The following is a 22260-nucleotide window of genomic DNA, read 5'->3' on the forward strand; positions in this document are numbered from 1 at the left end:
GTGGTGGTGCAGGCACTCTGGGAGACTGAGGCAGGAGGATCTCAGGTTCAATCCCAGCCTGATGACTTAGTGAAACCTTGTCTCAAAATAAAAACTGGCTGGGGAGGCTGCTCAGTGCAAAGGTCCTGGATTCAATTCCCAATACTGAAAACAGAAACAAAGAAGGGAAGAAGGGAGGGATAGAGGGAGGAGAAGGAAGAAGAAAGAGATTGAGAGGGAGATAGCAAAACTGTAAGATATCCAAATTAGTACAGAAATAATGTTATGTATTTGCAGGTACCCTCACCTTATAGTTAGAAAAAAAATTCCACCAAAAAAATGTTAGAATAAGCAAATTAAAGTTTGAGAGAACAAAATAACATTAAAAAACTCAGATGTGTTTTGCTACACTAATTTAGACCGGAAATGTGTCTAAATCAGTGTAGCAAAACACTTCTGATTTTTTTAATGTTATTTTGTTCTCTCAACTAACAATTCTACTTCCAGGTGTATATCCAAAAAAAATTTAAAATCAGGATCTCAAAAAGTTATCTGGGTGTGCATATTCATTATAGTCTTATTAACAACAGCCAAGATGGTTACTAAAACAACCTCAATGCCCATGGAAAGATGAATGGATAAAGAAAAAAAAAATATATATATATATATGAATATTATTCAGCACTCAGAAAGAAAATCCAGGGCTGGGACTGTAACCCAGTGGTAGAGGCCTTGTCTAACATGTGCAAAGCCCTGGTTTCAATCCCTAACACTGCAACAAATAAATAAATAAATCCATACTTAACACCCTCAGGAATTTATAGATTCAATGCAACCTCTGTCAAAATTCCAATGACATGCTTCACATTTTTGGGGGAAAAGAATCCTAAAATTTATATGGAACTATAAAAGACCTTGAGTAGCTGAGGTAATCTTAGACAAAAAGAACAAAGCTAGAGACATCAAGTACCCTAACTTTAAAATATAATACAGGGCTTGGGATTTAGCTCAGTGGTTCTGCCGCCTGCCCCACAAGCACAAGGACCTGAGTTCAATCGCTGGTACCAAAAAAAAATACAATAAAGTAAAATAAAATATAATACAAAACTATAGTAACAGGATGATGTTGCGTAATATTAGACAGACTGACAGAACAAGAAGCCCAGGAATAAGTCTCTAAGTTTACAGCCAACTAATTTTCAATAAAGGTGCTATGATGGAAATATTGGGTCATCGATCAATAAAGGATGCTGGGAAAATTGGATATCTAGATGCAAACTCCTACTTCTCACTATATACAAAATCACCTCTTACACGGATTAAGAAAGAAAAGCCTGACGTACGACAAGAATGAGTCTTGAGGTTATTACGCTAAATGAAATAAATCAGTAACAGAAGGACAAAACCACATGGTTCTACTTCTATAAGGTATTGGAAATAATCAAACCCATAGAAGCAGAGTAGAACCAGGAGCTAAAGAGAAGAGGAGATGGGACCTTGTTCGTTGGGTATAAAGTTTCAGTAATGGAAGATGGATATGTTCTGGAGATATGCCATTCAACATAATGCCTATAGTTATCAAAACAATACCATGCAGCCTAGGATTTAGCTCAGTGGTTTCACCACCTGCTGTGCAAGCACAAGGACCCGAGTTCGATCGCCGGTACCAAAAAAAAGTGCAAAACTATACTATGCAATTTTAAAGAGGACAAATTTCATAAAAAGCCAGAAGTCTCACAGTGCTACATCCAGTGAATAAAGTGGATGAGGACACATCATGTTTTTAGGAGCCTGAACTTTCATCGGATGACATGTGGCAGTAGCATTCACCATGAGTGTCATAAAGACACTCATCAAAGAGGACCTCCAGCACTGCTTTGATAAGTAGCAAGACGGTTGGGAGTGGTAGCGCACATCTCTAATCTCAGCACTTAGGAGGCTGAGGCAGGATGCTACAAGTTCAAGGACATCCTGGGCTACATAGTTAGACCCTGTCTCAAAAAACTGTAAAAAAAAGAAAAGAAAAAAAGTATCAAAAAGGATGGGATAAGTGTATTCCAAGTGAGGGAATTATTCTGAGGGGGATTAATGGCAATGTGTCTTTTACTATAATAATTTTAATTTAAGAGTCCACCATATATTTTGATCACACCTCACACACACACACACACACACACACACACACACACTGAGAGAAGAATATATCACAGAGATTATATAGGGCCTGCAGAGCCTAAATATTTATTATCTGCCTCTTTACAGAAAGTTTCCTAACCCCTGACATAGAAAGATTCCCAGTCACAGTGATGGACTGGTCATTGTCCATCATATTTATATTTTTAGAAGCCAAATGGTGTATGCCTGTAATAATCCCAACACTCTGGTAGGCTGAGGCATGAGGACTGCAAGTTTAAGCCCAGCCTAAGTAACTTAGCAAGATCCAGTCTCAAAATTTTAAAAACAGCTAGGAATATAGCTCAGTGTGAAGGCCCTAGTTTCAACCCCCAATAGCACTAAAAAACCTCTTAGATATGTGTACAGATATATTTATATATATGCACAAACAAAAGATTAGACAAGTCGCCAATAAATGCTCTCCCAGGGAGCAGTGTGGGAACTAAACGGGTCTGAGGGATATTGCCTTTTTAATCTATAGACTTCTGTTTGTTTTTATCATCTACAAAGAGACTCTATTCATACATTACTTTTATAATTTAAAAACTAAGAAGTAGTATTTCAACGACACTTATTAGGATGCATATGGGGATGGACACTCCAGGTTCACCCTAACCTCCATCTAGTGTGCCCTCTTCTATGGGGCTGGGTGAAAGAGTAAAGAAAAAAATCCTACATCTTCAGGAAATCCCTGCAGATAGGACTCTGGATGAGACATAGGTTCATCAAATCACACAATGAGGTAGGAAGCCTGCTTTCTTTTTGCTTCTACGTTTCTGCTTTTAAAACGGAGCTAGGCCGGTGCCCACCTTGCAAGCGCAAGGTTCCGAGTTCGATCCCTGGTACCAAAAAAAAAGAACTAAAATGGAGCTAGGGGTGCACATCTGTAACCTCAGTACACAGGAGACTGAGGCAGAAGGACTGTCATGAGTTCAAGGCCAGCCTGTGGTACACAGGGAGACTCTGTCTCAAAAGAAAGGGGGGTTGAAAAGAGTCTTTTCTGTAAGAGCACAAGCAACGCTTCGGCGCTCCTCAGCTGTAAAGAGGCAGGCAGACTGCGGCAAGCTGTTTGAAGCTGTCTCTACCCATGATCGCTCCCTGACACATCTGCACTGGCCAACAATCCTTGTGGCAGCTCCCAATTCAGCAAATGTTTTCCTGAAGACAGAATACACAGCAGCTTCCTTGGGCTCCTGATTCTGCAGCATGGCTTTGAGATTCATTTGGAGCACTCCATCTAGAATCTGTTTCTTTGGGCTTGCAAATTGGGGCTACTTTTCTACTTCAACCAGCTTACCTAGACTCAGTTCTCTATCAACCAACTCCAGTTAAAAGAGAAACCCATGTAAGTCACATGCAGGTCCAAGGAAGTGACACACAATCTTTCTGATTCTTATAGCAACATATGTGGTAAGATTCTCATTTTAGAGAAAAGAAAATATGCTAAACAAGATGAAGTTCTAGGTCAGGGTCATATAATTATTAAACAGCCAAGTGGGACTTGAACCCGAATCCATACGAGTAAAAACCCATATTTTCCACACATAAAAAAGCATGTATTGGGGCCAGGGATTTAGCTCAGTGGTTTTGCCACGTGCTGCACAAGCGCAAGGACCCGAGTTTCATCTCCAGTACCAAAAAAAAAAAGCATGAATGTCAGCTTTGCATCATGATCCTGATGATTGTGGTTGCTTTTATCATTATCGTTTTAAATAAAAATCTATACATTGGGCCGGGGATTTAGCTCAGTGGTGCTGCCCCTGCCTCGCAAGCGCAAGATCCCGAGTTTGATTCCCAGTACCAAAAACAAAAAGCAAACAGGATGGAGGTCATGTGTTCATAGCTTTATGTGATCCAAAATATTTCTCTTCTTAGAATATATTACATGCTTTAATCTTTTGGGGGCTCACAATCCCCACCAAGAATCAGATAAAACTGTAAATCTTTTCTCCAGAAAAAACTCACTCAATTTTAGGCAATTCAGGTATCCAAGAACATATTCAGTAACGAGCTGGAAGTGTAGCTCATAGTAGAGCACTTGCCTTGCATGTGTAAGGCCCTGGGTCCAGTCACCAGCACACACACACACACACACACACACACACACACACACATTCAATAAATGTTATTATTTTGAGCCTCACTAAATCCCAAGTCTGTATGATCTTAAAGCAGTTACCTATCAATTTCATACTTCCGAAGAATTAAGTCACAAAACCCTCAGGAACTTTCCTTAGCAGATTTTGCTTTTGAAATCATTCCCAATTCTAAGCTTTCTTCAAGGGGTCAAGAAGCCCGGTGATGCATGCCTATAATCCCAGCTTCTTAGGAGGCTGATGATGGAGGGTCACAAGTTCAAGCCCAGCCTGGGCAACTTTAGTGAGACTCTGTCTCAAAATTAAAGGGATGGATGGGGGCTGGGGATTTAGCTCAGTGGTTTTGCTGCCTGCCTCGAATCGCAAGGACCCAAAGTTCGATCCCCAGTACCACACACACACACACACACACACACACACACACACACAAACTAGAGTACGTGGGAAATAATCGCAGCCATCTGAACATCATGCATATTCTCCAGGCCCCTCAAGCTTGCAGGAGAAAATCATCGAAACAGACATCACCTAAAAGAAAAGCCTGGATTCCATTCCCATGCATGCTGTGGGAAATCTAATCCTCCCTCAAATTCCTTGTAAATGGTGCTGCTTATCTCTGAAAGCTGCCTGCAATGTATCTCTCAGCCCAGCCAGGTGCTGGGGATTGAACCCAGGGCCTCTGCACTGAGCCACACCCCTCACCCTTTTTTTATTTTTAAGACAAGGTTTTACTAAGATGGCCAGAATGCTCTTGAATTTGCCATCCTCCTGCCTCAGCCTCCCAGAGTGCTGGGATTATGGCATATGCCAGCACAACCAGCACTACTGCAGTCATTTCTGCTTTCCAAGGGGCTACAGCATGTGCACAATGTGCATCAAGGGCCGAGGGATCCCTCCACTGCTTCCCTCAGCAAACAGACCCAGGAGAAGTGAGGAATGGAAGACTGAAGTTTTCAACCCCCAGGTCCCACAGGGCACATTGTCGCAGGTCTGGCATCTCAGCAATCTGGGTGGCTGAAGCAGGAGGATCATAAGTTAGAGCCTAGCCTTGGCAATGTAGTGACTTACTGAGACTCTGTCTCAAAATTTAAAAAAGAAAATATGTGGGCTGGGGATTTAGCTCAGTGGTTTCGCCGCCTGCTGCGCAAGTGCAAGGACCAGAGTTTGATCCCCGGTACCAAAAAAAAAAAAAAGAAAAGAAAATATGGGAGGGGGTGTTGAGGATGTAGCTCCATGCAAAAATCCCTGGTTTGCCAGGGATTTAGCGCAGTGGTTCTGTCGCCTGCCTTGAAAGCACAAGGTCCCGAGATCGATCCCTGGTACTAAAAAAAAGACAAAAACAAAAACAAAACAAAAATCCCAGGTTCAATCCCTAGTACTGCATCAAAAAAAAGAGACATAGCTCCTTTGTGTTGCCTACACTAGGTAATGGTCTGTTGGTTTGTCCATTAAGGAGACTTCCGATGGAAGATGAAAGGCCTGAGGAATGAAGAGAGGGTGCGTAATTTAAATTGTTAGTAGCCCAGGAAAAACACAGAACAGAAACGCAGTGTCTTGGGGTTTAGGTTTGCTCAAAAAGCTGCCCCTAGGAAGGTCAGGGTACGAAGTTTGTGAAGCGTTGCCAGGAAACAGAAGCAAGGGGGTGGGTAGAGTGAGAAGAGAAAGAAGCAGGATGATGAGTCACGGAGCCAAGCTGAGTGGAGTGAGGGACCAAGGCTCAGGCTCAGCCTCAGCCGGGGGCGGGGGGGGGGCCCTCCAAGGCTGGGGTAGGACTGGAGCAGAGCTGTCAGGGAGGGAGACTTGGTGACGATGGAAGGGGAATTGGGGATGGGGAGATGGGAAGTGAAACCGATTAAGATATGACTTGCACAGGTTCCAGTTCCCCAAGATGAATGCAATTATTATGAACTGTGTATAGACCAATTTTTAGAAAGTTAAAAAAACAAGAATTGTCCACTAGGGGTCTGGGGAGCTGAGTGTTTATTCTCCTGTTTGTGATCCTCATCTGTTGGGGGGTGGGATGGGGCATTGAGCCTCCTGTCCCCTGTAAGTGCCTGAAATAGCCCTTAAGTCACAATGCTCTGAAAGCACTGATGAGCATGATGAGCGTGCTGATATCCAAAGTGGCAAGTGACCCCAGAGTGGCCAGGTGGCTCATGAGCAACACTGGTGACGATATAGTTTCCAAATATCCAGTCAGATCTGTCAGGTGTAGAGCCACCTCGTGTGACACAGCTTTGAAAGGATGAACAAGTGCTTGAGTCCCACATCCGGGTCACTGCAGAAGACCAAGGGGGCTGAGGGGAGGGGGGCTGCTCGGTGGAGCAGGAGCCAGAGGTGACACAGGAAGGTCAGCACTCTCAGGGCAGGCCTGGAAGCAAGGCTTCTAGTGCTCTTCTCGTTTATAGAAGGTGACAACGGTCTGACTTTTCCATTTCTACTTGTTGTGCACTGTGGCTTGCTCTCATCCTTCTCCCAGTCAGGTAGGGTACAAGAAATAAAGATAGGTGGAAAGGAGGAAAGGAAAATTGTATCTCTAAACACATACAAATGGTTCATGTTCTAGCCAGGGCACTAAGTGAGTAGCCTGACAGACAACAGGAATACACATCCTAGATCACTCATTTCTTTTTTTTTGTTTTTGTGTTTGTCTCTTGAGAGAGGGTCTCACTACGTAGTTCAAGCTGACCTTGAACCCACTAGGTAGCCCAAGCAGGCCTCAAACTTACTGTGACCCTCCTTCCTCAGTCTCCTGACTGCTGGGACCACAGGCGAGTGCCACCACCCACATTCAGCTCTAGACCACCCATCTTGGGGGCACAGCAGAATCCCATAAAACTCCAAGCCCAGACCATAATGTGCCTTTCTCTTGAGGGCCCACACTCTGTTCTTCCTGAGTCTATTTTTTAATTCAGCCCAGTAAATCTTAGTAATTTTTTTTGGTACCAGGGACCGAACTCAGGACTTTGCACTTTCGAGGCAGGTGGTGGCGCCACTGAGCTAAATCCCTGGCCTTTTGGCCAGTAAATCTTTTCACATTTCTCCCTGAAAATGAACCCACAACCCACACTGTGGTCCTCACAACCTGCCCTGTGGTCCCCATCTCCACTCTGGGGAGCCCCTCTGACCTCATCCGATGGCTCTAGGATTAAGAAGGTGGCCTGAATAACACATACCACCCCTTACCCCAGCACTCAACACCTGTGCACTTCAGCTCTTTCTTCCCATAAAAGGATCTCTTTTCCATGTAGTTCCTAGTACAAAAGGACTGAGGCTGCCTGACACACATCAGCCTCTCAGGCATGTCCAAATTCTGGGATGAACAGAGTTCAGGCCACCGAACCCCATGAAAGGTGGACAGGGTGGCCTGCAGGGTGGCGGCTAACTGCAGCCTCACTGAGCCAGCAGCGGTGCCACCGGCACTCAGAGATGACCCCACCGGCAGCCAGCAAGAACTGCTTTTCTGTACACTGCAAAACACCTGGAAGGTTTTAGTGGGGATTTTAGGCCACAGGCAAATGAATCACATTCCTAAACAGTGCGGCTCCTCAGGGGAAACTGGGAGAGCAGCAACTGGCAAATTTCGGTGCTGGAAAAGAATGCCTCAAGCGAGTGAGGCAGGCAGAAAGTTCCCAGTCCTGCCTGAAGATGGGGAAGGAGCTCTGGATATCAGCTCTGGCCTGCTCCTCAGAGCCCACAGGCCCGTGCTGGGTGAAGTTCCCAAGCGCTTCCTTTCCCATAAGGTTGCTTAACGCATCCAAGCCCCCTTAGATTCTTCCTAGGGTTGGAAAGGTCTCACCCTGCAATTGCTGCAGCCCCAGCCCTTTGTGCTCTGATGTGAGGGCCCAGCCCCTCAGCCACTTACTGCACGAAAACCCACTCTGACTGGGAAGGAAGAGCCAGCTGTCACCACACTGCCAAAGGGGCTGTTCTTCACTTCCATTCCTTTGGATAAGTAAAAAACCTCTGGAAACCCAGAACAAAGGCCTGGAGAGAGAGAGTGGATACAGACACTCAAGGAGCACGCACGCCACTCCTGTACTCTGCACACAGAAGGCAAACAGCTCCCTGCACTCACGCCTATTCATCACACACACACATGTGCGTGGGCATTCACACCAGCGTGGCATTAATCAGCCAGGCCCTGGGAAAGTGTCATCCATCACTGATGTCTTGGTAATTAAAGCTACTATCAGAATCCACGAGGTGCCTTTCCTATTTTATTATATTAAAACACTTCACTGTATTAAAATACATCCTTAAATCAGATGGGCAAGGTAATTCTGCAGTAACAAATCCCCAGATTTCAACTGTCTAAAGCAGCCCAAGCTTCCTGTCACTCTCCCTGCACATCCATCCCTGGCTGCAGGCTCTGCTCGGAGCTGACTGATCCCAGGACCCTGGGGAGAAAGCAGACACTCTCTGCAATATTGCACATCTCGCCGGCAAGGGGAAGACAATATGTGATTGACTGAATTATGAAAATTCAAATAAAAGGCAGAAGCATCTCCCTTCCCTCCCTGTAAGATCTCTCTCCATTAAAAAGAAAGAAAGAAAAAAAAAATCAACCTTTCTCCAAGCCCTCTAGTTACCATTACTATTACTATTACCATTCTGTTACTAATCTTTCCGCTTCCACCAAGGAATTCTCTCCCTTTCTACCTCCTGGTCATCTCTGTAGGATTTTAGTCTGAAGACTGTACCCTATGTATTTCTGTTTAGCATTAGGACATGAGCATATTTTTCAAACCCAGGCATCAAATGACTGAACCCATTAAAATACTTCAGTATGCATTGTAAACTTGTAAGAATAAAAAACCAAGAAACCATCTTTCCATTATCACATCTAACAAAGTTAATTAGAAATCCTTTATTTAATACTCAGTACATATTAAAATTTTGCTTGAGGCTGGAGGATACCTCAGTGTCTGAGTGCTGGCCTGGCTGGCATTCATAAGGTCCAAAGCATTGACTCCACAGCAGTTAAGAAAAAAAAGAGAGTAACTTGCTAAAAATTCCCAATTGTCTCAATTAGGATTCAAACAAGGTCCACACATTCTATCTGGTTAAAATGTCCCTTAATGACCTTTAAAATCTCTTTCATTTTATAACACTCTCTCCTCTCCTCCCCTTTCATCCTCCTACTGCAGATGGGCTGGAGAATCATTTATCCTTTAGAATGTTCCCCATTTTGAAGATGTTTGGTTGCCATTTAGCAAGTTGGTGTCTCTTGCACCATGGTAGTTAGATTTAGAGACTTGATTAGATTTGGTTCCATGTCGTTTAGGCAAAAAAATTTTGCAGGTGATTCTGTGAGCATCCTATTACATCACATCAAGAGGCAGAGAATGACTGTGTCTGGCTGTCCCACGTTCAGTGATGCTAAGATTGATTAGTGGGTCCATGGAAATAATCTAACTCCTCAATTGGAAACCTTCCTCATCAACTTTTAATCTGGTAATTTTAGCATCCACTGAAGACCATTTCCTAGATCCATTATGTCCTTAAAAATTGCAAAATGTTAGCTTTTAAAATTTTATATTTTTTTCCCTGTGAATTATTAAGTGGACGCTTTACTCAAAGAAAAACTTTCCTTGGGCCAGGGATTTAGCTCAGTGGTTCTGCTGCCTGCCTCAAAAGTGTAAGGACCAGAGTTCGATCCCCGGTACCAAAAAAAAAAAAAAAAAGAAAAAGAAAAACTTTCCTTTTTAAACTTGCATCCTATAATACAGCATGTTTCACTAGCCTCTAATATTATTTAGCTATTCTATAATACAGTGTAAACTCAGGAAAAATCTCTCATTCCTTTCTCATTTGCAGGTTAATGAGAGTAAATGAGTCACATGCCTAATGTCTAAATGGTGATCAAAAAATGTTTCCTAAAATATCATTGATATTTTATCAATACTCATTGAACTCACAGATTATTAGGATATGTGATGGTTGCAGTCATTATTTATCTTGATTCCTGCCAGGGATTTAGCTCAGTGGCACTGCCGCCTGCCTCGAAAGTGCAAGGTCCTGAGTTCAATCTCCAATACCAAAAAAAAAAAAATCCTGTCCTATTTATCTTGACTCCTAACTGAAACACTTCTTCTAAGACTAGAGGATGGCCCTTTTATTCTTTCCACTTAACCCATACCATCTTTGTTTTCCAGCAGAAAGGTACTAACCTCATTTTGTATATTTCCTATCATTTTTCCAAAGAGCTTCGGCAGCTTCTTGAAGAAAATGGTTATTTAGGATCTACAATCTGGACATTATTGGTGTTCTTTGCTACTGACCTTTTGCTGTTTCTAGGTGTCTTGGAGAACAGAGCAAAAATGTACATTTTTGAGAGAAAAATAATTTTGAGTTTATTCTTACATTTTCCAACTCAAATGTAAGATTACCATGTGTCAGTTTAGCTTTCTTGATTTTTATACATGATTTATTTGCTCATAGATCATTCAGAATTCTATTAACATGAGCTTTAATTTCACTTTGCTTTTCCAATAGATCTGTAATAGCTTCAAAATAACAGTGCTAAACTTTCTAACAGTAACTGCTAGTTGCAATTTTAAATTTCTTTGCAGTTCTTCTGTCCCACAAGGATATATTTTAAAATCACTTGAAGTAATTTTTCTCTCTGTATGTGCTATCAATCTGATAGGTTCACTAATAATTCGTTTTCAATTTTACGCTTGCCCTCTTCATTTGATTCAATTTTATTATTTTAATTATGCAAAGCAAATATTGCTAGAAATACAAAAATTATTTATCAAGGTGGATTTAGAAAAGTCTAGCTCCTGTCTCTGTATTTTCTGCCCTGTATCCCATCCCACCTATAGAAGACCTTTTTTTTTTTTGGACCAGGGATCAAACTCAGGACCTTGCGCTTCCGAGGCAGGTGGTGGCACTACTGAGCTAAATCCCCGGTCCATGGACAACCATTTTAATCCATTTTACCTATAAGTAAACACACATACATTTTGTCTTACAGAAAAAGTAGCACAGTATAACATGGTTCTGAGTCCATGTTCTCTTGCTAAAATATATCTTCATGATTACCATACATGAGTACACAGAGATGTTCTTTATTCCCTTGTCATCTGCAAAAAAACTCCATTGTGTATATATACCATAATCTCTCTGATTTAGGGTTATCTCTTCTATACAGAACAAAGTTGAATTACCTTGTTTTCTTACTGTCACAAAAAGATCTATCATTTTCGAATACAGTTACCATACTACACTACATATGCATACATGTCTATGAATGGCTATTATAAAAAAAAGTTCCCTTCTGCTTAAATTATGTCACAGTTTGAATAAGCAGAGCAGAGTCCTAGAAAAGCAAAAATCTTACCTTCTGTGTGTTTTACACATCACAAAGGACACCATGGCTGTACACGAGCACGTATATGACACTTGTACACTCAAGACACTGCCGCAGTGTTCAGAGAAGCCACTCCTAAGGAGAATAAACTTAAGGTGAGATTCATATACATTGTCTGGGAGCTAGCTCTTCTATTTATTGCTCCTTAACCATTTAACTAAAAGTAGTATGCTGTTAAAACAGAATAGGCAGCGGAAAGCTCCCTCTATAGGATGTGACTAGTGACCTCAGGTTCCATTCTGGCTCTAATGCCACCTGAATGTCTCAAAATTATTCATTAATCACTAGTCACACTGACAGGATGGGGGCTGAACCCAAGGGAATGGCTTTGCAGATGTCTTTACCATTCAGAAACTTCAAAGAGAAGCAATGCTCCGAAGTTCCGGTTGCACCACCAGCAGATAGGAGCAGAGACTCAGGAAAGGCGACCACGCTCCCAGCACCAGGCACGGTGCCCAGGTACATCCTACCTGAGCCAGGATGAGGACACAGGGGGTTCCAAGCATGTGACTTTCCCCAACTCCAGAAATACATTGAGCGATTACAAAGTGGTCCTGGCACTCTCTTCAGGTAGTGCTTCCATCTCAGTAAGTCCATGGACTTGGAACAGTAACAATGATTGCTGCTGCTTTCTACTCCAAGGACAAACTAGACTTCTCTACCTGGCTTCCTTTTGTGATAGCAGCTGTGAACTAAGAAATCGCTATGTGCAGGGGACTGTACTAGTAAACCAAATTACGTGCTTTCTTTTCTGTCTGGGGGGGTTATTGTTGATGTTGTTCTGTTTTCCAGTACTGTGGATTAAACTCAAGGCCTTCACACAGAACTACATCCCCAGTCCTCTTTAATTTTGTATTTGGAGACATGATCTTGATAAAGTCACTAAATTGCTCGGGCTGGGCTTAAGCTTTCCATCCTCCTGTCTCAGCCTCCCAGAGTGCTGGGATTACAGGCATGCACTATCACATCTAGCATGGGCTTTCTTTCTATCCCATCCTAACAACTCTGTAAGGTCAAGTTTGCAGTCAGTAAAGTTTTTCATTTGTTTGTTTCAAAAACAAGCTTACCCAGGCTATTTCCCTCAATGAAACTTTATTCTAATGATACCTTCTCCTTGATGAAGTCATGCAAGGAATTTAACATGGTGCTGTGTATGTGAGGTAGACTTCAGCGTGACAACACAGAATAACAAACTCAAAACTAAAAACATAAGCGCTTATATAGCACAGGAAAAAGCAGTTTGGAGGAAGGTTGCTGGAATTACACTTCAGTGCCTCAAGAATTTCAAAGTTGCGATCTCTAGGATTCTAGACTTTTTAGTAACTCTTTGTATGTGTGTGTGTGTCTCTCTCTCACACCTTTTCCTTATAGTTCCAAAAGAACTATACCTACAGCCACTTGACCTTCCATGACACACTTCAAAGCTGAGCCAGCTTTCCTCTAAGCCGTACTCCAGGGGTGGTGAACCTATGGCAGGTGGGCTGTTTGTTATCACTGAAAGCTCTAAAAGGTTCGCCATCACAGCCCTAGCCGGTATTTCCTTATTCCTTAGTGGCCATTCTTAGTGCTAGTGGAAAGTAGAAAATGTAATGCTTTATCTAGAGGCATATTGCTTTCACAAATAAAACTGTAGTTCTGAGGATAAGAAAGAAGGTGGGATCAGCTTTGTCCGTCTGTTTTATTGGGGGTAGGGGTGAGATATGGTCTCACTATGTAGTATAGACTAGCCTTGAATTCACTATGTAGCCCAGGCTGGCTTCACACTCATGGTGATCCTCCTGCCTCAGCCTCCCAAGCACTGGGATAACAAGTGTGCACCACCATGCCCAGTGGGAATAACTTTTTGAAGAGGCAAATGTGGTCCCTGACAGAAGGTGAATGGCACTTTATCAATTAAAAAGTATAACCAAAAAATACCTGGCAAGTAGAATAGTAGCATGAACCATTACTGGACTTTACTCTTTACATGCTTTACATACACTGTCTCATCAAAACCTCACTACAATGCTATGATGTAGATAAATATAATCATCCCCATTCCCCAGATTAAAAAAAAAAAAAAAAGGAGTGAAGGATTTCAGAACCATTCTTGAAAGTTATTCAGCCTCTCAGCGCAGGAGCAACTGGGATGAGGGCCCAAGTCCTTCTGAAGCCAAGGTTTCACAGTCAGGAGGTCAGGGTGCCCCTCTCTCTGAACCAAGAGACAGTATACTATCACTAAGCAGAAAGTCAAGTCTTTGTCCTGGAGAGGAAAGACCTGGAAACTGGGTGTTAGCACAGCCTTCAGGTGGCATCTTTGACCTTGGGGTGAGGTGACCACCAGCTTGGCTGCTTCTCTCGGTGAGCAGCTCCTTCAGGGCCACTTCCACTTCTTTTTATTTTATTTTATGTTATTTTATTTTATGTTATTTTACTTTATTTTTTGTTTTTTAAGACAGGTTCTCTCTATGTTTGTCCAGGCTGGCCTTGAACTCAGTGTGTAGCCCAGGCCTCAAACTCATAGCGATCCTCCTGCCTCAGCCTCTCAAATGCTGGGATTACAGGCGTGCACCACCAGGTCCAGCTTCAACCGATACTAAGAACATAAAAATTGTACATATTTACATGTATACATCGGGGAATGTGTAAATCAGGTTAAACATATCTACTTTCTGAAAAACATCATTTCTTTATGTTATGAACACAAAATACTTTCTTCTAGTTCTTTAAAATAATGTATTAGTACCTTAACTGGCAATAGCACACTGAATTTCTTACTCCTATGTAAATCTAATTTAGTACCATCCCTCCCTCCCTCTTATTTTCCGCAGCCTCTGGTAAGCAACATTCTATTCTGAACTTCCATGAGATCAACATTTTTATATTTATATATGAATGAAATCGCATGATTCTTATATCTTTCTGTGCTTGGTGTATTTCACTTAACACAATGCTCTCCATTTTCCCTCTGTTATTGTAAATGACAGGATTTTATCCTTTTTTATAACTGACTAGTATTCCACTGTGTATATGTACCACATTTTCTTTATCCATCCATCAGTTGATGGACACTTTGCTTCTATTTCTTCACTGGTTGTACTAATTTATATTCCTATCAAAAGTGTACAGTGGTTCTCTTTTCTCCACACCATCATCAGTCCTTGCTATCTTTTGTCTTTTTTGACAAGTCATTCTTTTGTTATTGTTGTATTGAGACAGGGTCTCCCTATGTTATACAGACTGTACTCAAGTGCTCCTCCCACCTGACTGTCTCAAGGAGCTGGGACCAGAAACATGAGTTACCATGCCCACTGATGATGGCCCTTCTTTTTTTTAATTTATTTTTTTAAAATATATATATTTATTGGTACATTTTGGGTATAAAATACATTTACATTTATCATTGGGTGTTTGTACCAGAACATGATGCATCTTAGTTTTTATTTTTTCTCCCACTACCTGTGCACCCTTCACCCTCTCCACCCTTCCCAATCTACACAGAGTTTGATTCCATTTTTTTTTCTCATAATTTTTTTCTTTCCCTTCTTCCCTTTCCCCTTTCTCTTCCACCATCCCCAACCCCTTGGACCTTTTCTTATTTCAAATTATCAATTATTCATTTTAATCATTTTCATCCTTATTTACACTTTCAATTTCTCACACTAGAGAAACTATTCAGTATTTACAGATGTGTGTCCTATTTATTTCACTTAAGAGTATGGCCTCAATATGCATCCATTTAGCTATAAATGTCTCTAGTTTCTCATTCTTTATGGCTGAGTAGTACTCCATTTTATAAAAAAACCCCACATCTTCTTTATCCAGTTTCCAGTCGATGGGCATTTGGGCTGTTTCCAAGCTGTAGCTATTACAAACTGTGATGATGGCCCTTCTTAATAAAGCCAGGTGACACTGCATTGTGGCTTGGGTGTGCATTTCCTTAATGATTATTACTCCACTTTTTATAGCTAGAATGATAGGAAAGGGAATAAAATACCAAGCATGCTTTTTTATTATGCTGTAAAGTACTGTAAATTTCTATTCACCATTTTGAACGCCAGCTGAAGCGATAAACTTGCAGTTCTGTTGCAAACTATCTCTAGAGGATACAAAAGGAGCTTTTATTTTTCCATTTCCATATGCTTTGTAATTCAACAAAAATTTCTCCTCCCTTTCCTCCTTAGATCTTGTAAAACTTAAGTGGAAAGTATTAAGTAGCCCAGGAGTAGGGCAATGGCAAGCAGCACACCTGGCATGACATTTTAAAAATATAGCATCTTATTATATTAAATATATCTCATTATCATAATTATAGTGCTACAAGTGCAGTGGGTAACACATCACATCATTATTTAATTTTATGGAAGAGCATTCTAAATTGTTTGTTGACAGATAATACCAGATTCAGATTCTATTTTGCCTAAATTGCAGCATTTGCCAGGATTCGGTATTCCACTTTAATATTTCTTAAAGTCTGCTTATCTTTTAGAAGCCAACTTGATAGTACTTTATTTCTGTACAAGATGAAACAGAAATTACTTAGAAGGTTAGCTTGAAAGCACAAAAACTTTTGTATTCTAGGGTGGCAATGAAGTTGCCCCTTTTTAAAATGCCTTGAAGAACATCTGTAGAGTGTGGTATTTATGCAGTCATTAAAAGCATACTTTGGAATAATATGTAATGACATGGAAAAATACTCATGGTGTAAATAAAATGGGTAGGTTATAAGACTCCGTGAACAACCTAATCTCACATAGATACTTCTAAAATATAAAAACCATACCAAAATGTCAAGAGCGGTTTCTAAAAATGGTGGAGTTAAGGATGATTTTAATCATCATTTTATGCTTTTCTGTACTTTCTAAATAACCTACTCATGTTTATAACAGCATAACTCACAATAGGTGAATCCTGGAAGCAGCCTACATGTCCATCAACAGATGAATGGAAAAAGAAAGTGTGGCCTTTAAACACAATGGAGCACCACTCAGCGGCATGAAGGATAAATGTGAGTCATTTGTAGGAAAATGGATGCACCTTGAACACATAATGTTAAGTGAAATAAATCAGACACACACGAGCTTAAATATCACATGGTTTCTCTAATGTGAGGAACTCAGTGTATAAATAATTTAAAGAGCAAAATGTAAGAGATAGATAATGGGAAACAAGGAGCTAGATCTTTTGTAAACGGGAAGGAGATGGAGGGAGAGGGTAGTGAGGGGAGGGGAAGGGGAAGTAAAAAGAATTAAGACGTGTACATACTGTACCTGTGCTAACTCCACACAAAGAATAGAAACATTATGTACACCAAACTAATAAAAATTTAAAATAAATATTCTGATAAACATGTAAATTTCTTAGCTGAAAAAGTTAGTGTGTATGCAGTGCCGGGGTTGGATTGACCCAGGACCTTGCCCATGTTAAACAAATACTCTACCACTGAGCCATACCCCCAGCCCTGAAAGATCATTACTATCAAAGCTACTTTCAATCTATGGCTGGAAGGTGCTTCGGCATGACATTCACCGCAAAGCAGTAAGGCCTAAGGCAGCAGCTAATGCATCATCCCATGCGCAGGTGCAGTGCAGATACCATGCACCATTTAGGCCTGTGGCAGACACAGTGACCTGGTCCACATGAGCTCTACGCCACCCTCTGCCATTGTAGGCAAAGGAGGCAGCCCCACAGGGACTTAGTGTACCTTCTGCCTATTTCTAGTACACTGCCACAGTGAGCCTGGTGTCCTCAGCCACCACGCTGTCCTTGAGCCTGGCTGCTGGGCCTCCAGTCCTTCCGTCACACAGTGAACCAGTCGAAACCTTTTAACAAGTCAGGGGAAATGTTATTTAACACACACACAAATATCAAATGCCAAGGTAAAATGGTTCTAGAGATCTGGTTTGCAACAATGCGAATATTAAGTTGATGAACTATATGTTTTTAAATGGCTTAAGATAATAAATCTTCTGTGTTTTTTACCACTTTTCAGAGGGCGGACGGTGGGACTGAACCCAGGGCCGCATGGATGGTAGGCAAGCACTGCACTATGTTTAAAAAAAAGTTTTGTTTGTTTGGTACTAGGGGTTGAATCTAGGGCCCCACACATAGGTAGGGAAGTGCTCTACCAATGAGCCACTCCCTTAGCCTTAGGAAAATAAGAAAGAAAGAAGGAAGGAAAGGAGGGAGGGAGGGAAGAAAAGAAAGCTCCAACACAATGGAATAAACCCAGTGGGCTGGACGCATCTTGCTGAGTTAATGAAGAGGATCAAACATAACACTGTGACCCAGTGTGGCTCCTGTAATCCCACCCCTCAAGAGGCTGAGGCAGGAGGAAAGTTTGAAGCTAGCCTGGGCTACATATTCAGTAGGAGGCCAGCTTGAACTACATAGTTAGGCCCCATCTCATCAAAACCAAAAATAGCCACTGCCTGACTTGCAAGGTCCCAAGCTCAATCCCTGGTACAAAAAAAACTACCCAAAATAAATAAAAAATAAAGATGATACCACAGCATAATATGCAGTATAAATATGGAGTATAACATATGGTATAAAGAATATTATTTAGGGCCAGGGATTTAGCTCAGTGGTTTTGCCACCTGCTGCGCAAGCACAAGTACCCGAGTTCAATCCCCAGTACCAAAAAAAAAAAAACAAGAATATTATTTTGAATGAAGGCAATTAGGAAATGGCAAACACAGGAAGAACACTATGCCATCCCCCTTTCTGCCTAAAAGCGAGGCACTGAGTTTTCCTTTGTAAAGGGAATACAAGTCTCCATTCCTCTGCTGCACATGGAGAGACTCAACCACCAGACATATCTTTATCTTTCCACAGGCCATGGCACCCAAGGCTGCAAAATAAAACGTACTTAGCAACCTCCACTACCAGACATTCGAGAGTCACCTGCCTGTAACTGACTGCTAACAGAGCCCCAGACTACCCTGCCTCCCTTTGGTTTTGTCAGTTTATTTAGGTATTTATTTATTTATTTTTTCGGTACTGGGATCCAACTCAGGACCTTGCGCTTCCAAGGCAAGCGGCAGAACCACTGAGCTAAATCCCCAGCTCTGTCAGTTTATTTTGAGGACAACAGCTCAAACTCAAGAGGGGAGAGGGAGAAGCCTCCTCCTCTTCATTACAGTGATGATCTCTGCCTCGATCACATCAGTGGGTCACCTCCATGCACGCTGACAACACAGCCAGTGCAATTTTTACACAACTCTTCCTCAGCAGGATCAAATTATTTTTGGTAATATCGTGAAAGGAAACAGAATACAAAGGGTGAGATTATTTTCCAAAACTTCAAATATATATAATTATGCCAGGAAGCAAAATTAGCAGGTAACATATATTTACAGTGAAGAAAAAGGAAAATTAAACATTTCTTCAATTTTTATACTCAACTTTTTTTTTCTTGGCAGTGCTGGGAATAAACCCAGGGCCTTGTTCCTGCTAGGCAAGGGCTCTACACTGAGCTACATCCCCAGATCTCTAACCACAGAGGGCACAGAATGATATAATGATACACTGGTTACAGAATGATACAATGATATTTTGTGCAAATAACTGCCTACCAATTAATAACTGATTTTCTTTCTTACTGTGCTGAGGATAGAACCCAGGGGGCCCTTAGCTACAACACCAGCCCCTTTTAAAAATTTTGAGGCAGGGCCTTGCTAAATTGCCCACTGGCCTCAAACCCCTGTCTTCCTGCCTCAGTCTCTCAGACAGTTGGGCTTACATCCATGCACCAGCACGTCCAGCTAATAACCGAATTTTAGGAAACCTGAAATACCTGTAAATGGTACGATCTAGGCAACTGTTCAATCACATCATTGCTATAGCATTTTTACTTTTTGAGTCAGTCTTTAGTTTTAAAACAGACCATTTCAAAAAAAATGATTTTCAATCTTTAAAAAAAATCTAAATTCAGTAAAACAAAAAGTTATCTATAGACTAAAACTTACGTTTGCCAAACAAAAAACAGCACATCCGGCAGCCCTCCCTTTCTTTCACTACTTTAAATTTTAAAAACAACTAAAACTCCTATGTGCTGGCATGCAATACAGAAGCTGAAATCAGTGAGTTGATTATTCATCTTTAAAATGATTGTGCTGTCACTGTGGATTTGAAAATGATTGTTGCAATGCAGGCATACGTGGCATCTGAGAGGGAAAACGCAACCTAACCTCCAAAGCAAGCAGGGCTAAGTCCACATAGCTCTAACTGGGAGCATTGTCAGTTATGTTCAACGTAAAATGCACTGTATGTTAAAATTAAAATAAGAATGATTAACTTTTATGGAAATTGCATTGTCTCTCTAAAATTAAAACTCAGCAATCACAGCAATTGCTTTAGAATTTAGAAGATTTTTTGAGGGGAACAGCATTTCATCACTGATCTTGTTTACAACAGCTGGCACGTGGTGATGACAAAAAGCAGCAGGGCTATAGTTAGTTTCATTATTGCTTTTAAATTCCCTATAGACGTTGCGTCCCTTATTGCCTCCACCTGGGTAAACCGCAGCCCATTATGCCTCCTTTGGCATGCTACTGTTCCATAATGACATTCATCAAAGTTGGCATTGTGAGTTTCACCATGCTTTATAATGCATGCAGAGTTTACTAGGGGAACCCTGGAGATTCGCTCATTTAAATTAACAAACCCAAAAATGTCCTTAAGTAGTTAAAAAAAAAAAAAAAGCACCTAATGACATCTTTCCGTGTATTCAACAGGAAAAGAATCAGAAAGGAACAAAAGGGTGGAAAACTGCAAATTGTTGCTGGCTGAAGATAAATGGTGTCTGTGAGCCAGGTGACAGAGAGAAGGTGTCCGGCTGGTAAAGCCCTGCCCGAAGTGGGCAGCCGGCACTGGGGGTAGCCCCTCCTCGGCCACCTCCAGGTGTCTCCTTGCTGAGACTCCCACCCAGTGTCCCCAGGCCGGCTAATTTCTTCATGAAGAGCCTGTAATCTAGGTGGCCAGTTAAGATTTCTTAATAATTAAATGTCAGAAGTTAATCCAACCTTTAGAAAACAGTGCAGCACAAACAAAATACATTCACAGCTGCAATATGTCCCCAGGCTACCAATTTCCTAGTGAAAAATGCAAAACTAGCTGCTGAACCAGCTTAAAGAGGTTGAGAAAATATGACTTATTCTCGGATTCTTTTCCTTTTCTAAAATGTGATGTTTTGGAAAAATCCAGATACACTTACATCATATTCAAAATTATGTGTGGTTTAATGAGAAAAGTAGCGTAATTAGAATAGGTAATTGGGAAAATCCTGAACTCCCAGAGTAGTTTGTTCTCTTGAGTCATGGCCAAACATGGTGTCACTCAGACGCCTGATGACTAAGTGATGTACCACAGATTTCTTTAACCACTGGCAAACCACATTTCCTTTTCCAGGGTAATAAGTTAAAAGAATATTTGCCTCCCTTTTTTACAGAGGGAGAAAAGACTTCTTCCTCATCGGAGGGCAGCTGGGACCAGTTGTCTGAGGGAGATCATTAAGCCTGAAGGATTGAGAGCACAGAGCCGGGAAGAGCTGGGGCTCCCTCACCTTCCGGCAGTTGCAGGCACTGGCACCCTGAGAGGTGAGTGTTTGTACCCCCAAACTTTACTCTCCTGTTCCACCCCTCCCACGCCTCTGAGTCAGTAGACTGCCAGTTAGAAACCCAATCTAAATCCTTTTGTCTAGATCTCATTTGAAAGGGCATGTGGCACATAAAAGTGAAGGTTTACTCAAATTAAAAAAGAGACACGGGTGCCCACGTTTCCTCCAGGAAATTAGAGTTTCCTGTAACTCACTGAAGAAGATGTAGAGGTTGATACTTGTTCTAACAGAGGCTCCCACCCTGCCGTGTCCCCCTCACCCCCCGCCGCCCCCCACCCCTGCAGTATCCTCAAGGCTCGGTTCCTGCAGAGGGGAATAAAGTATTAAAAGCAAGAATTTGAATAAGGCTTAGTCCTCGGGGGCCTTTAAGAATTGTCTGGCTTAAGTGGCATGAAAACGCCCCTGTATGGCACCGTTGCCATGGCTCCTCACTGGAACCCCAGGGCCACCGAGTCTGTCTGTGACTCTGAGCCCATCTCCTTCACTGGGAAAAGCTTTGCTTGCTTACAGCCTCTCTGCGCCACCAAATAAAGGCCGAAGCACTAATCTCCAGCCCGGCCTACCTTGCAGCAACAAGCTGGAGAAGGGCCTTACACATGTGATAGCTGCCTCCCTGCACGGCAAGCGCAAGAATTAAAAAGCAAGTCTTGCCATTTTTCACAAATCAACTTCTTTGTGAGAATATGCCCCTTTTTCAGGGCTTTTGCTCTGGACTGATTTTTATTTTTATTTTGCAAACAACAGCAAGATGAGACATGATCATTAACAAAAATTGACATGACTAATTGCACTCTCACAAATGTCTATTTTTGAAATTCCTATAAGGGTATTTGGTTATTTGGGACAGTTACACTGTTTGAACATCAAAAAAGAAAAGAATAGGAGTGGGGATTTAGCTCAGTGGTTTCACTGCCTGCTGCGCAAATGCGAGGATCCAAGTTAGATCCCTGGTACCAAAAAAAAAAAAAAAAGAAAAGAATGATATCCTCGATCCTATCAAAGATAGAAAGCCAAATTGCTGACTCCAGTTTTTT

General features: G+C 41.7%; 1 protein-coding gene and 1 long non-coding RNA gene across 2 annotated transcripts in view; one reads left to right on the plus strand and one right to left on the minus strand.

The window, feature by feature from the left end:
* LOC147829375 (uncharacterized) overlaps nt 1-22260 on the minus strand; it is a 26515-nt gene continuing 4255 nt past the window's right edge. The window contains exons 2-3 of the long non-coding RNA XR_015449199.1: nt 11599-11703; nt 1-144 (exon numbers count right to left, since the gene is read on the minus strand). This is a non-coding gene — a long non-coding RNA (uncharacterized LOC147829375). The remainder of the gene's footprint in view (nt 145-11598; nt 11704-22260) is intronic.
* The window catches only part of Cmklr2 (chemerin chemokine-like receptor 2), a 59422-nt gene continuing 58146 nt past the window's right edge, over nt 20985-22260 (plus strand). The window contains exon 1 of the mRNA XM_004851156.3: nt 20985-21206. The gene's annotated coding sequence lies outside the window, so the exon portion shown is untranslated. The remainder of the gene's footprint in view (nt 21207-22260) is intronic.

This window comes from Heterocephalus glaber, unplaced genomic scaffold (genome assembly GCF_053883595.1).
Source record: "Heterocephalus glaber isolate CG9 unplaced genomic scaffold, H.glaber_assembly_v1.0 deba00000621, whole genome shotgun sequence".
In the NCBI taxonomy this organism is placed as follows: Eukaryota; Metazoa; Chordata; class Mammalia; order Rodentia; family Bathyergidae; genus Heterocephalus; species Heterocephalus glaber.